The sequence below is a fragment of the Coturnix japonica genome, chromosome 1 (genome assembly GCF_054131305.1).
Source record: "Coturnix japonica strain WE chromosome 1, WE-NBRP24, whole genome shotgun sequence".
Classification (NCBI taxonomy): Eukaryota; Metazoa; Chordata; class Aves; order Galliformes; family Phasianidae; genus Coturnix; species Coturnix japonica.
The window spans coordinates 154,291,995-154,305,869 of record NC_140663.1 but is presented as its reverse complement, the minus strand read 5'-3'; the positions used below and the strand labels follow the sequence as shown (position 1 = coordinate 154,305,869).

Genomic DNA, 13,875 nt, shown 5'->3' with positions numbered 1-13,875 from the left:
ATGATATTTTTGTGAAACTGCATAAGAAACTGATGGAAGTGTAAAATACAAAAACGTTCCTAAGTTCCCTCTTAAACTTGCTGTCCTTGATTTTTATCTCCCTATTTAGAAGTGCAGATTTCCTCTTGCATTTTTGGTCTGTAATCCTCAGTTTGCCAATCTCTCAGTCTTCTGACACGAAAATGATCCTTCAAAAACTCTGCTCGGTTGTTGGTTTTGTTGTGTTGTTGTTTTTTTTTCCTCAAAGTTTTATTTTTAGCTTAATAAAACTTAAGTTGTTGACCCACTTTTCCATTATGTAAAAACCTGAGCAGAATTTGTCATTGAGGCAGGAATTTGTGAAGGCTAACACTAGAGGGCAATTCGAAGCAAGAGTCTGCCTGCCCTGCAGCTCTTACGGTCCCTCTTGAAAAATGGGGAGCCTATGGGGGCTGTCCCTTTGCCCCCCAGGCGGCAGCCAGCCCATGTAATCACACTCCTCAATCTTCTATTTAACTCTCTGTTTGTATCCAGTACACAACCTGAGGGTATTTCTGAGTGCTCTGCTGAATGAGAAGGAACTTAAGCCAGGTCCTGTGTTTTGCTGCATTATCTGTTAACAAACCTCTTCTTCCCATCTCCTTTCCTTCCCTCTTGCTGCTATCGGAAAGGCATAATGCATTCAGTGGCCTTCTTTTGTTTTATCTGGTGGGTATTAATATGCTCATAACCTGCTGCACTGAACCCTCTGGAAGTGATGCGAAAGATGCTGAGTTTGGGTAGGTGAGGTAACACTGTGCTGAAAACCAAATGCCTTTTATTTTTAAGCATCAAAGAAAATAAAATGGTGAGTGAGGGAAAAAGTCTGAATAGGTTGAAATGCATTGAGGGCTGGTTTTGTGGAACCAATTGTAACAAATTTACAGTAATACTAATAGCCAGGGTAATGCTGCTAAATTATCTAGATTAACAAGGAAAATATACTAATTTAAATTGTAATGAAATACATTTATAAGGGATCAGAGGGATAGATGATGCCTGTAATTTTACCAAACCAGTGTATGTAATGTAAAAACGGAGTTGAAGTGAGATGATCACTCCCCCACAGTTAAATACAGCACTTGATTGCTCATCTGTGTGTATTGTGCAGGATTTAAACAATTTACATAACAGTGCATTACATAATAAACGATAGTTTTCACAGGTTCATTGTGATGGACTGGACATCCCCGTTGCTTGTCAACAGCAACCTGTAGTGCAAAGGGGTGATGTCATGGTTCTTGAAATGCACTCAAGGATTCTTATTTTAGCAATGCAGATTCTCTCATTGTATCGAAAGGTAACATACAGCAGTGTAAATGTCTGGAAGTGCCACGGTGCAGGTTTCAATGTGGGGTATTTTACACATGGGTGTTGATATCTATCTATAGAGTTGCACATTATTATATATACTTCTGTATAAAAGGGCTGATCTGAGTTTCAAGTGGTGTGGTCGTTCCTGTGTTATAAAGCAGCTTTTCAAGTAGTATTACTTTCACACCCCTTGCACAATGTATTTTAGAGGTCTAAAACTTATTCTTTCATTACCTGCTTTTTAGGTTTTAATAAGGATTATGCATAGAAATATTTCCATGCATTGTTGCAGTGAATATTTACACTTATCTCTGCAGGTCTGGTCTGCAGCTTCAGTGCAGTTTGGAAATGTAATCTGCTGGCAACGATGTGCCCAAAGTTAATCAGAATTTATGGAAGGAAGGTTGTTTCATCCTATAGTGTGTAGTTCTGACCTGGATGAAACCGACAGAAGGAAACAATAATAATATGGAGGGGAAAGGAAAAAAGAAAAGAGGATAAAGGAATGCTTCAGTGATGAGTCCCTGGATCCTAGAGGAGGCTTTTGTTTTATTTGGGGGGGATGTGGAGAATGGGCAAGGAATTATCACTGACCATGGTTATTAGCTAGAACAAATCCTAACTGCGCATTAAGCTCATTCTTGAGAGCATGAATGTTTAATACAAAATCAAACTGAATATTCAGGTGCTTAAACCAAGCACGCATATAAGCTGTTAAGAAATTGAATTCTTAGTGCTCTGCAGGTAAAACACTCTCAATTTTTGCCAACATGCATATTTTATCTTTTTTCTTGTTTTTTTTTTCTCCTTTTACTAGCTTGATTTTTGGCCTTAAATCAGCTAAAGGAGTTCAGTTGTTAACGTTTCAGGCTGTCTTTGGAATTTTATTATTTGAAGAAAGCAAGAACAAACGATTGAGTATGAGCAGCGTGCAGAGCAGTGCTGCGATATTGTTCTGTTCTGCCTTTAAGCAGGTGGTTTCTTGTGGCAGGCTGGAAGAGAGATTCTTTTTCTTCCCAGCTTTTGACAAAAAGATGACGCATATGTCTCAGAATTAGAAGGGGAAATCTGCCAGTTTGCATCAGTTCCTCAACTTGTGGGTTGCTTTTCACCACAAGGAAAATTGGTATATTCGCACCAATGCTTCTTGAGAGATGAGGAGTAATCGTTTCCTTCAGAAAGTGTAGGATGATTGGGGTAGGCCCTTCGTATGTTACACCAGGCTTTTCCTATAAGAGATCTTTCAAGTGTATTAAATATTTAGGAAGAAAACAAAGCATGTTCTTAAATGCTGCTCTTAATGCTTGAAATAGGGATCATGCATCTTATAACATAATGCAGAGGAAAAGCAGAGGAATCTGCTTCCTTTCGAAAATATTAAGCTTCTCTTCAGCTGGAATTGTAACTCAAAAGAGCCCTGTAGATCTCCATAGCCGAAAGGTAAGTTGTTTTGCTTTGTTTTTAACGTAATCCTATATATCTCAGTCTCCAATTCCAGCCTTAAATTAAGTTAGTAAGACTGAGGGTAGGGAGGTGGAATTAATAGAGTGGATTTGAGAGCTAAAGGTACTTGCTCTGTTGGGAAGGCATTTAATATGAAGTAAGGAAGATCTAATTTTCTACAACGTCATATTGTAGACCTGCAGGGGGAAAAAAAAACAGGCAGTAGCTTATAAGAAAGAATCTGAATGACCACTAAGGTTTGGGATATGGGGGACAGAGTTCTCACAATACTGAGGTTTGCTCAAAGGCTGCATTACCAACTGGCCATTTACTTAAAAAACAACATGTTTTTGACAAGCTCTGTGCTGACTGTTAAGGTATTGATGTCTTTTTGTTTCGTGGCTATTTACTAAGTATTTGATAGGACTGATAGTACCACTTAGATTTCTTGTCTTTGCTACTGTGGTTTTAGGCATTGGATTTTACATTTTTTCTTAATATATTAACTTCTGGTTAATTCAGTAGGGTTTTACTTTAAGCTTGTTAGTGAAATATTGAAAATCTAGCTTAATATAAAGCCTTAGGAGGTACCCAGCATCCTCATCTTTTTTTTTTTTTTTTTTTCCTTTTCTTTTTCTCTTGAGTGGATAAAGTTCCTTTCATTTAGCAAAACTGTTGCTTAGAAAAGGCATATCCTAGATGCATCTTGTTTTCTAGCTGTAGAAATGAACTTCACTGTTTAGCAGTCAGCCTTAGAAAGCACCATATTCCTCTGCTCGGTCTCTGAGTCATGGGTCTCGCTGATGAGGGAGTGGGTAACAAACCTATAAATGTTTTTGAATGGGAGTATTCATGTGCATGTGCAAATAGATATCTTTTGTATGAATAAGGGGGGAGGGAAATGATCAGCCTTCCATCGGGCCTCCTGCATATTTCTTCAGCTACCACTGACTTAAGCAAAACTAAGTAATTAATATGACCAGAAATCTGTACCCCAAAGATGTTAAAGGCACCCCAAAGCTTAGGCTCAAGTGACTGCTTAAATTGTGAAGCCGTAGAGATACAGCCGAGGGCTGGAAGAATTACAGCCATTGCTGGTAGGTGTTTCCCTGATGTTAACTAGAGGATTCCATTAACAGTTGAGTCAATCTCTTCTAACGGCGGTTTTACCTTTCATAAGTCATACATTGTCTGGCATTTCACAGAAGTCGTGTAGTGATGATGTCAAGAGACAGAAGATAAAGACAAATTTACTGTCTGGGCCAGAAGGCAGGCTCACAAGAGGCGACTTCTTTCAGGACACGAAAAGCTCTTTGTTCTGTGGCCTTGGTCTTTCTGTGCTTTGACCCTTATTTTACAGCGTTGTCACTCTGACCCGAAATCTTTTGAAGCAGGCGGGCAGCAAATGTAGCCCTGTACAAGTGGGGTTGCATTCTGAGCTCCGGGCCTGGTTCTCTGCCTTCAGGCATTGTAGGTCCTTGCAATTCAGAGAGGTGGCGATTGAAAATTAAAGATGGGTGCTGTCGTCTAGAGCAAGTAGGACTGCACAGCAGGGTCATTTTTAGGAATGTATTTGCTTCTGCACATATTGCTTTATTACCATCCTGTGATTCGTTATGACTTATCAATTTCAGATAAGATGGCAACTAGGAGGGCAGCCTGGCTAAAGCTGATTATTTTCCCCTTTCCCAGCAGTAATTTGGACACTGATCCTGTGCATTTAGCACCAAGCTTGCTGGAAAGTGCTGCCTGAGCATTAAGCATTCTGTAGAGGATGGGAAGAGCTTTGGTGTAGATGCTAGAGTTAAAATACTTGAGCAGCAGTACCTGCCCACCTTTCTCTCACAAAAGAGCGGGTGCCAGCTTAGAAGAGCGCGGTGTTTTACACCAGGCTGCTGCTTGGGCTGGAGGAAAAAGCCTGGTGAAAATTTGGGAGGGGAAAAAGGAAGCTTTTTTTTTTATTTATTTAGTATTTAGCTTTCTTAAATTAAAATAAATAGAAATGAATGGAAAGGACAAAAACCTAAAAGTTTGCTGAGATGTTCTGAATTATCATTTATTCTTTCATAGGACAAGCTAGGAGAAATATAACATATTTAGGAGGAAAACCTGTTTCTCTGCCTTAATAACTTTCCACTATACAGTGTGGGGGGTTTGTTATTTTGGCAGTTTTCTCCTTCACCAGCGATGTTCTGCATGTGAGGTTTCAGCAACTTAAACTGTAAAAATAGGATGATCTTTTCTGGGGGTAACAGTGTAATTATCTAAAAATGCACATTTATTGGAGAACTGGAATAAAAAGATTGTCTTAAAGGATGTTATAGAAAAAACTTTTTAATTAAAAAGAAAAAGAAAGGAAAAAAAATGTTTAGAAACTGAAGTTGTGTTTCAAGGCAATCCTGGCTTTCTTTTTGGTAGATTCTACAGATCGACTATTGATCTTTTTGTGATGAAAACTGAGAGGGAATTGAGGGGGGGGGACAGGGGGGAGGAAGGAGGGAGGGCAGAAGAGATATTTTAATAACTACAGTAGTATTGTATAGAACATAATTCCTAGAACACAGAAAATTGTGTATGTCTTCCTCTGATTTTATATGTGTCCTCTCAAGCAGAAAGAGCACAGATTGAAAGTGTTCACACCGTTTTCTTCTTGTGTGTATGCCAAAGGTACAGAGAAGACAGATATTTTAGTAGTTGCGTGCATGTTGCTGCAGTGCAAAGGAGAGGGATGTGGGAAGCTATTCTGAAATACAACTTTCCCAAACACTGTTGGGACATAAAGCTTGTTACACTTCATGAGTTCGCATTAAAATACCTCATATAGCAGTATGGTTAATGCATCAACATCTGACAAAACACTTTTTAGAAGCTGGGAAAAGAGGTGTGAGGAGTTGGTCTTATTCAATTTTATTTTTAAGCTAGAGTCAAAACTGAAATATACATTGATAATATTTGTCTGCCGTCTGTCAGCTTCCCTTAGGGCTTCTTTTTTAGCTCTAGCAAGCGAAAAGATTTGTTTCAAGTCTTGTGATCCGTTTCTCACTTCAGATCTGAGTACCTTTTAGTTTCTTTCCTTCCATAGCGCATTTCGATTGCTGTCCATCACTTCCACTGTAGCCTCAGTATTGCCATTCCAAATGACTGTTTGTTGACATGACTGCAGTGAAGGACCGGTGCACCTCCTACAACAGAACATGCAAATCAGGTCAGTGTAAGCATGGTTGGAGTACTGAGATGAATTAAAACCGATTTAAAACTAAACTTAATGCTGATGGACCAGAACTGCATTTTCAGGCTTCCGTATATTATTAAACTACAGACTTTCTTAATGTTTTAGTTACTGGGTTTTGGGTGTTTTTTTGTGTGCTTTTTGTTGTATTTTTTTTAGCTGACTTTGTTACTTTATGTTTATCTTTTGCAGTAGCTCTCCGGATAGTCTAAATATGTTTGTTTATGATCCTTGGAGGAATGGCTGGACACATGTTATAGATTCTCCAATTTTAGCAACAGTAAGTTTCTTGTAATCAGCAGTTATCTGCTTAAATTTCATTAGCAATATTTTACATTGCACAGAACTTCTGTCATTGTCTCAGTCTCTGACTGTGGTTACACAGGAAAAATTGTTGACACGATTGTGAAACAGTTAACAGATAATCCCCCTTTTTTTTCTCCTTTCCCTCAAAGTTTGTGTGCTTGACCTTACTCATAATTTACAACCAAAACTGCAGAGCGATTCTAGCTATCTCTGTTCAAATAATCTTCCTTGCTTTCAGAATATTATCCAAAGCACTGTGTCTTTTTAATGCGCATTGATGCTGGACTTCAAAGTATTTAGCTGCTTGGTAGAAGATAGGGGAGGATTTATTGTACGTGGTGAGAGTGTGTAAGCTCGGTCCTGAATGACTGCACCTTACTGTGGTAAAGTGATGCTAATTTATTGCTGCATTACAGTCATTTAATAATAATAAATAATACTAAAAAGAAAATCCACAAAATTGTTAGGTAACAAAAAATTTCTTTTTAGAACTGCAGTCCTAACTGCGAGTTCAGAGTCTTATTGTTACTTCCAGATAAAGGTAATTAAGGTATATGTTCTTACTTCCAGATAAGGGTAATAAAGATAGATGTTTATTTCTCTCTCTTCTCTTTGCTCTCTGGGACCACACAGTAGTCTCAATTAAGTTGGGAGCATTAAGTGAATGTCATAGGCTATACCCAAACCAAATAACAGTGCAGTTGTTGCCAAAAGTGCACCGATATCTTTAAGATAATGCTTAGAATAGGTATTTCAATTGAATCTTTCCTCCTTTTCTTGTATCTGCATGTAACTGAAAGTAGAGGCTGTGAAGAAGCCCTTTTAGTCCTAAATATTCATGTTGGGTAAAGCAGCCAGCAGAGAGGGACGGCAGAATATTTAACTCGCATCTATTTTAAAATGTAAGTTTTAAAAATGAGCAAAGGTTATAAATTCCTGCATGTTTGCAGTATAAATATTACAGTGTTGAGCAAGCAGAAGACAAAAAGTGAAACTACTATTGTTTAAACTGGTGGGGGAAGAAAGTAAACAGTGCATTATCAAGACTCAGCTACATACACTTTTAGATATCAGAATGTGGATGCTTAAGAATAGAAATGTTTGTGTTTCTTAATACTGTGGTGACAGTGTCTCTTCAATTCTTTCTTTCTCACAGAGGTAAAGAGTGCTGGTATCCCAGATTAATTTGATAGGAGGTTTGTGTTTAAAATGAGAATTAACTATTAATGTGTGTGTTTGTGCTGAAGAGTGTGTGAGTGGCGCTGACTTGTGGTCTGAAAGAGCAGCTTTGCAAGTTTACCTGCAGTGTAAAAAAACAAACAAATTCTCAGTAAATGTCTGTCATATTGAGTAAGTTATGCTCTTCTTGGAATGCACAGAGCAGGACAGATGTCAGAACTGCTGTCTGCACATCTCACATCGGTTTAAAGGGGTTAAACTGAGAGAACTTGCATATGGGGATGTACTTTGTGATGTCTGTGCTGTGGGTGCCACACAGCACTGGTGAGAAGCAATGTCGTGCTTCAGGCTTGCAGCTCTGAGAGCCTTACAGTGTCTTTTTTTTTTTTTCTTTAAACTGCAGCAAGGTTGGAAAGGGTGACAGTGAACAGCGAAGCAATAGCTGTGCTTGCATAGTGTATCTGCGTTACTTTGCAGTGATGAACAAGTAACCCAAACAAAGGAATATGGTTGTGTGTGAATGGTGTCTGATATCAACATGGAAGGTGCGTTGGCCAAGAAATATCAGGAGAGAGCTGTTGGTGTCTGAGCACAATGTGCCAAGTAAATGTTTAAGCTTATGGCACATTCCTGGGCATCTGACACTATGTACTATATTTAATAGAAAGGCCTTGGTTTGGTTTATTCCAAATCACCGGGCTGTCAGATTGCTGGCTGGTAGCACCTCCTTGAATATAACTTGTTATTTAAATTAAACTTATTAGTAGCCACAAATTCACTTGGAATTGATTTTCATGGGATCAGAAAGAGAATGAATCGGAGTTGGTGCTATCATAAACTCTTAACCATAAACCAATTAAAAACTGAGCACAGTGTTTTACATTAGGCTGAAACACTGAAATTAAGAAAAGGCTTTGTGACCACAGCCCCTTTTTTAATTATTGTTCTCTTTAAGCAGTTTCCCTGCTTTTCTGATTTCTTATTCCTTAATTCTCTGTACATGTTAAGAGCCTCCTTCATTGATATTTAATTTTTACCTCCTCAGAACTCTTCTATCTTTCTCAGCAGAGCTCTTGCTTGGGAAGGCCATGGTGGAGAGACTTAATGAAGTTATCTGTACACAGGATCCCCTGCTTTTATTGAGGCCTCCTCAGTAATTTGTCCCCCAACAACAACTGAAGACATAAGGATAGAGGTAGGAGAAGCACTCATTAGCATGACTGTGTGAGCTGTGTGACCAAAGAAAGCAGGGAGGTACAAAGCTTTGTGCAGATGCTCCTGGATATCGGTAGATATCTTGCTTAATTATCTGTGTGCTTTTTATCTTGGTCTTCCTCCTTTCATCCTTTTCCTGTTTTTCAACCCTCTCTCTCAAATATATCATCTTCAATTGTAACTTGCTTCTAGTCATTACAGAGAAAATGTATTTTTAAAACAGAAGTAGAAAATGCACACTTGTGGTTTTTTGGTTTTAATTTTATTTCTTGTTTGGGGCAATTTTTGTTAGTAAAGATTTTTTAAGCTGTAACCCTATAATGCATGTGAAGTTTTGTATTCATGTTTGGGAAAGGGGGGAAATTACCTGCCAGTTCTCTTAATGTACTCACTGGGGAAAATAGCATAATAGTTCTCCCAAGTCTTCATCTCATTGGGGAGTGTAGTTTAATTTTAGAGGTATTGACTTATGGGGGCTGGGGGGGAGGAGAATTACTTTAAAGAGAAAACAAAAAACAAACCAAGGCCACTCACTCTTAAGCTAGAAAGCTAAGAGCAACCTGGCAATTAGGCAACTGAAACAACACTATCTAGTTTAACACAGTTTAGGAATTAAGAATTTGGCCTGGATGTATAAGTGAGGAATGTACTTCCAAAGGTATTAAATGTTGCAGCTGTCTCTTTAAAATTATTACATTCTGATATCTTAAGGTTAAACTTACAAGTGGGAGGCATTAGTACCTTGATAGCATGCAAAGTCTCGTGTTGCTGCAGTTAACTATATACTGCCAAATCTCATTTTAATTGACACATCTCTACCAACAGACCCTTTTAGCAGAGGCTGTCTTGCTGTATTACTGTAGGAGCAAACACTGGAAAGAATGAGAGGAAGACTTAGACTTTCCCACCTGTGGCCTGCAAAACGTCTTTGTGCTTACAAAGATAGTCTTGTTAATTTAAGAGGGTGATTTCATCCTACACTGGCTAGAAGACTCCTTGCAGTGGAAAGAAGTACATGGGTTGAATCTGTGTAAGTAGCTTTTCTTAAAATAATTTGGTATTTGGAAAAAAAAATAATTTGTTTTATATAGGGAACTAGTAAAAGTTCTGCATGCATTTAAAACTCTGATATACTTGAGCAACGAGAGAGAAGGATACTTGGTGAGGATGTGAACTGAAGTTTCCATCTCTATCTTCGAATAAAAGCAGTGTGATGGTTTGGGCTGGAGGCAGATGGACTGCTAAGAGCTACTTGCTAACTTTTTTTCTCCTCAGTAAATATCCACATAATCTTTAGTCCCTCAAATCAGATGCCGTTGTCCACTTTCTGATTTGTGGCCCATTAAGGTCTCATGTACAGATTTCAATAAAGTCTGAAACTTTGTGTAAATAAACAAGCAGCTTGGCAATGCTTTATAAGGATTTTGGAGTTAATACAGTTCACGTCAATGCACAAAAACAGTTGTTCAACACAGAAGTTCTGCATTTAGCTCTCAACGTTTCTATGTCCTCGAAGTACAGTAGACACCTTGGCATAACGTAGCAGCACATAATGGTTTGTGGGTTTTGAAAAGGTGCAGGCCATATTGTGCTGCCTCAAAAATACAAGGATTTCATCATCCTGAAGAAAAATGTCATTTAGGAATTAGTCAATCTGGTGATGCTGATGTCTGTCATACTCTAGCAGCACGTAAATATTGGTGTTAAAACTGTAAATATCTCCAGTATTAACTGTGCTGCTGAAGTAAGGCCAGCCACTTCTGCATGTGAGTCATGAGAAAGGACCTTTGTATTTCCTGAAGCCGCTTTGTTATTGCTTAAATGTTGGTTATTTATGAATGTTTTCTTGGCTTGGTTTGTATTTTCATCTAGTCAGTAACAATATATAGGAATTCAGATTATCTGATGGCAAATGTGGAGTAGGTGCATATGTAGTCTTGACTGCTTTGGTTTACATGAAAGCTGAATTTATTAGAGGAGTCATCTCAACCTATACCTGTCTAACAGTGCTTCGGTAAGTGTTTTTATATATATTTATGTATGTATGATTATAGCAGTGACATCACTTTAAATGTCAGCGTATCTTTATTAAGACTCCTGTAACTATGTTAATTTTCTTAATGGATTTAAATTGGGAAATGTTTTGCGATATTTTTAGTAAAGCGAGGACATACAGCAAAAAGACCTTCCAAAATTACTCATGAAACTTATTCAGATTTCCATTTTATAACTTAAGTCAAACATTCTTTTCTTAATTGATTTCTTAACTACAATCAGCTGAAAATTGTAACCCCTAAAATTGTTAACTATATAAGTGACTGTGAATTTACTATTTACTTTCTCGTCTTCCACTGACACATTTCTTTTGCAGGGGAATCTTTCATTGAGACAATTGAAATTGCTGCAGTGAGAATGGAAATGACTTGGGATCCTTTCCTTTAAAAGCTGTATGCAAGAACTGTGTGGTGATTCAAACTTGGACTAATGGTTATGTAAATGTCACTAATTTTAGATACAGTCAAGATCTGAAAGTGTTTCCTTTCAGAATTTTATTTTCTTCACTGTCGTGACTCAGTATCAGTTGCTAATCTTGTTTTATTAGCCCTGTTATATATTGCCATTAAAACACTGATTTGAAGACTGCGTGTATCTTACAACTTGAAGTTTATACAACGTATAGGTGTTTTAAATAGAGAAAAAGAAGGCTATCTGCACTAGGGATTTTTTTTGACTCCAGTGATCTGCTACTGGTGCAGTTACACAGGTGCAAACATGATATAGATGAAAATGGCCATCCATGCTGTCTCTCTCTTGGATCCAATATTTAATATCTCTGGGCTGTATCTCTGAGGTTTCAGAGAGTGTGGTTGTAAGTCTAAAAAGCCAGTCAGAGAGATCTGAGAGCATACAATGACCAGATCTGTTTGCATGGTATTGCTATGTGAATGGTGAAATAGACTTTTTTCTGCTTCTCCATGCAAACCCCTGTACTGACACAAGGCAGAAAGTCGGAAGCAGCAGTAAATACGAGCTTGCACTGCTTTGTTTAGCCGTAAAGGTTAATGGTGATGAAAATACGGTTTGAGTATTTGCAAAACCAAGACTCAAACAAGGAATGAAAGTTCTAGTCTGGATTGAGTGTCAAGAGTATAATTTCAAGTGCTTGTGAAGACCTTTCCATGTTATTTAGTTCCTAAATCTTTGAAAAAGATGTCACCTTTTTTGCATGGTTCATTGTTGCCTTAAATAGTAGCTGTTATGTTTTCCAGGGATAAACCTGCAAGGATGCACTGTCTCCAGTGGAGGAATGGAACTCCTACATTTGCAGCTCTGACATCCTATGGATTGTGCCTGACTGAAGGAAGTGAAAGTGTATTAAATTCAATCCAAATGCTTATTTTTCTGCTAGTCTTAGTAATGGTGAAGGGAAGAAGATGCTTAATTCATAAATAAGGAGAATAAAAGAAAAACCTGCTTGAAAGCATCTAGAGATGAGTTGCCACTCAAGAGTGAGGACAGCTGGTGAGAGGAGCATGTCAAAAAGAGGTATGAAACTGCGAAGTTGGAAGGGCTGGTACAGGTTAGGCAAAGATTTAGGGATTTGTTTGTTTCTTGAAGATGGAAGAAGCAGCAGCTTCACAGAATTAACCCTGCTTGATTCTGTAGAGAGAAAATCAGGCTTTAGGAAAGCAGATCAATGTTAACGTTTATTAGAATGCTTAGCACTTGAGTCAGACTGTTACACAGGAGTTTTTGCGATGAAATCGCTGTCGCTTTCAATTCTCTCTCATCCAATTCCACACAGAAAAGGGCAACTTTATTACTACAGTCTGCTGCTTCATGAAATTTTGTCCTGAAAAGGCATCCCAAAAATCAGAAAGTATTTGAGGGGCCTCTGGAGATCACCCAGCCTAAGCAGGATCAGGCAGAACAGGTCTCTCAGGGCTGTACCTGATCTTAATTTGCCCCCTTGTGTTGGTCTACTGTGAAGCAACCTTCATGATCACACGGAATATACAATGATAGGACCAGCATGGTATGCTGCTGAGTCAGGAAAGATGTTTGTAGGCTGTGCAAGGAAGAAGCCCAACACTGCTGCAGAAAAAGGTTGAAAATGTAGGGAAAGCCTACAAACCAAAGCCTACAAGCAGGAGAAACCGTCTTCATGTTTACATGAAATGAGAAATCCTAGGAACTGGATGTTAGATCTTTCTGTCTTTATTTTTGTATGGTGCTGAACAAATCACTAGGTCGTTGATTTTTGTAGCATTCATGTTCCTTGCTTCACAGGTGACTTTAAGCCATCGTTTCCAACAGAAACACTGATGTCCACGTTTGCAGCTGATGTGCATAAGAACATGAATTCAAACTTTATGTAATGTTATGTCTGGCTGTAGTTTCCTACATATTTTAAGTGGGATACCTCTAACTGTTGGGTACTGCTGTAGTTTCTGTATCTTCGTGTTATATTTAAAGTAGGAACGATAGTCACTTGAAGGGATATTTTTCTATTTTGGCTTGTTTCAAGCTTTGTTTAGTAGATGTGCTACATGGATGTGCTTCCTCATGGGATTTTCTGTGGTGCTTATGACTTCAGATGACAGAGAAAGAGATGAGTGCTGTGTGTTACCGTGTTAGCAGTTCAAGTAGAATCACTTGGTCAGCACCCTAAACAGTTTATTTCCTTTGGAAGTTATTTAACAGTTCTCAGGTACAGCTCTGTTGTTCAGAATCTGACTCACTTTTAATAGTCCTGTGTTAATAAATCAAATTTAACTTATGCCCAGTATCTCTTATCTTACTGTAAAACTTGATCCCTGTATTCAAAATTTCTGAAATAAACTTTAATTATAGTAACATTTATCTATGTTAATGTATGAGTTTGACTCTTCAGTCTTAAGTAGACAGTGCTGACCAACTAAGCTTCTGCTGAGAGATAAGAATCATATTGTAGCCATAATGTTGTCTTTCTTTCTGCAGCTTATAAATGTAGGAGATGGCTATAAATGAACCATGGGTTCTGTGGGGTAAACATGTGGCTCTACATAAAGGAATCTTTTATTGGAAGCTTCAGTGCTTTGAAGTAGTTTAAAAGGCATAGTATTTTAAAATCTACCATAAACTACTCTGAAATCTTACATTGTTCTGATCTTATAACATGTAAGGTATAA

General features: G+C 38.1%; 1 long non-coding RNA gene across 3 annotated transcripts; it reads left to right on the top strand.

Moving 5' to 3' along the window:
* The first annotated feature begins 9,595 nt into the window (after window positions 1-9,595).
* On the top strand, window positions 9,596-13,563 carry LOC116652763 (uncharacterized). Of its 3 annotated transcripts, XR_014942132.1 has the most exons (4): window positions 10,449-10,718; window positions 11,076-11,196; window positions 11,974-12,250; window positions 12,995-13,563. It is a non-coding gene; the product is annotated as an uncharacterized LOC116652763 (long non-coding RNA). The 3 variants fall into 3 exon arrangements; XR_014942134.1 differs by lacking the exons at window positions 10,449-10,718; window positions 12,995-13,563 and adding an exon at window positions 9,596-9,734 and having other exon boundaries at window positions 11,974-12,113; XR_014942133.1 differs by lacking the exon at window positions 10,449-10,718 and having other exon boundaries at window positions 10,840-11,151.
* The last annotated feature ends 312 nt before the right edge of the window (window positions 13,564-13,875 follow it).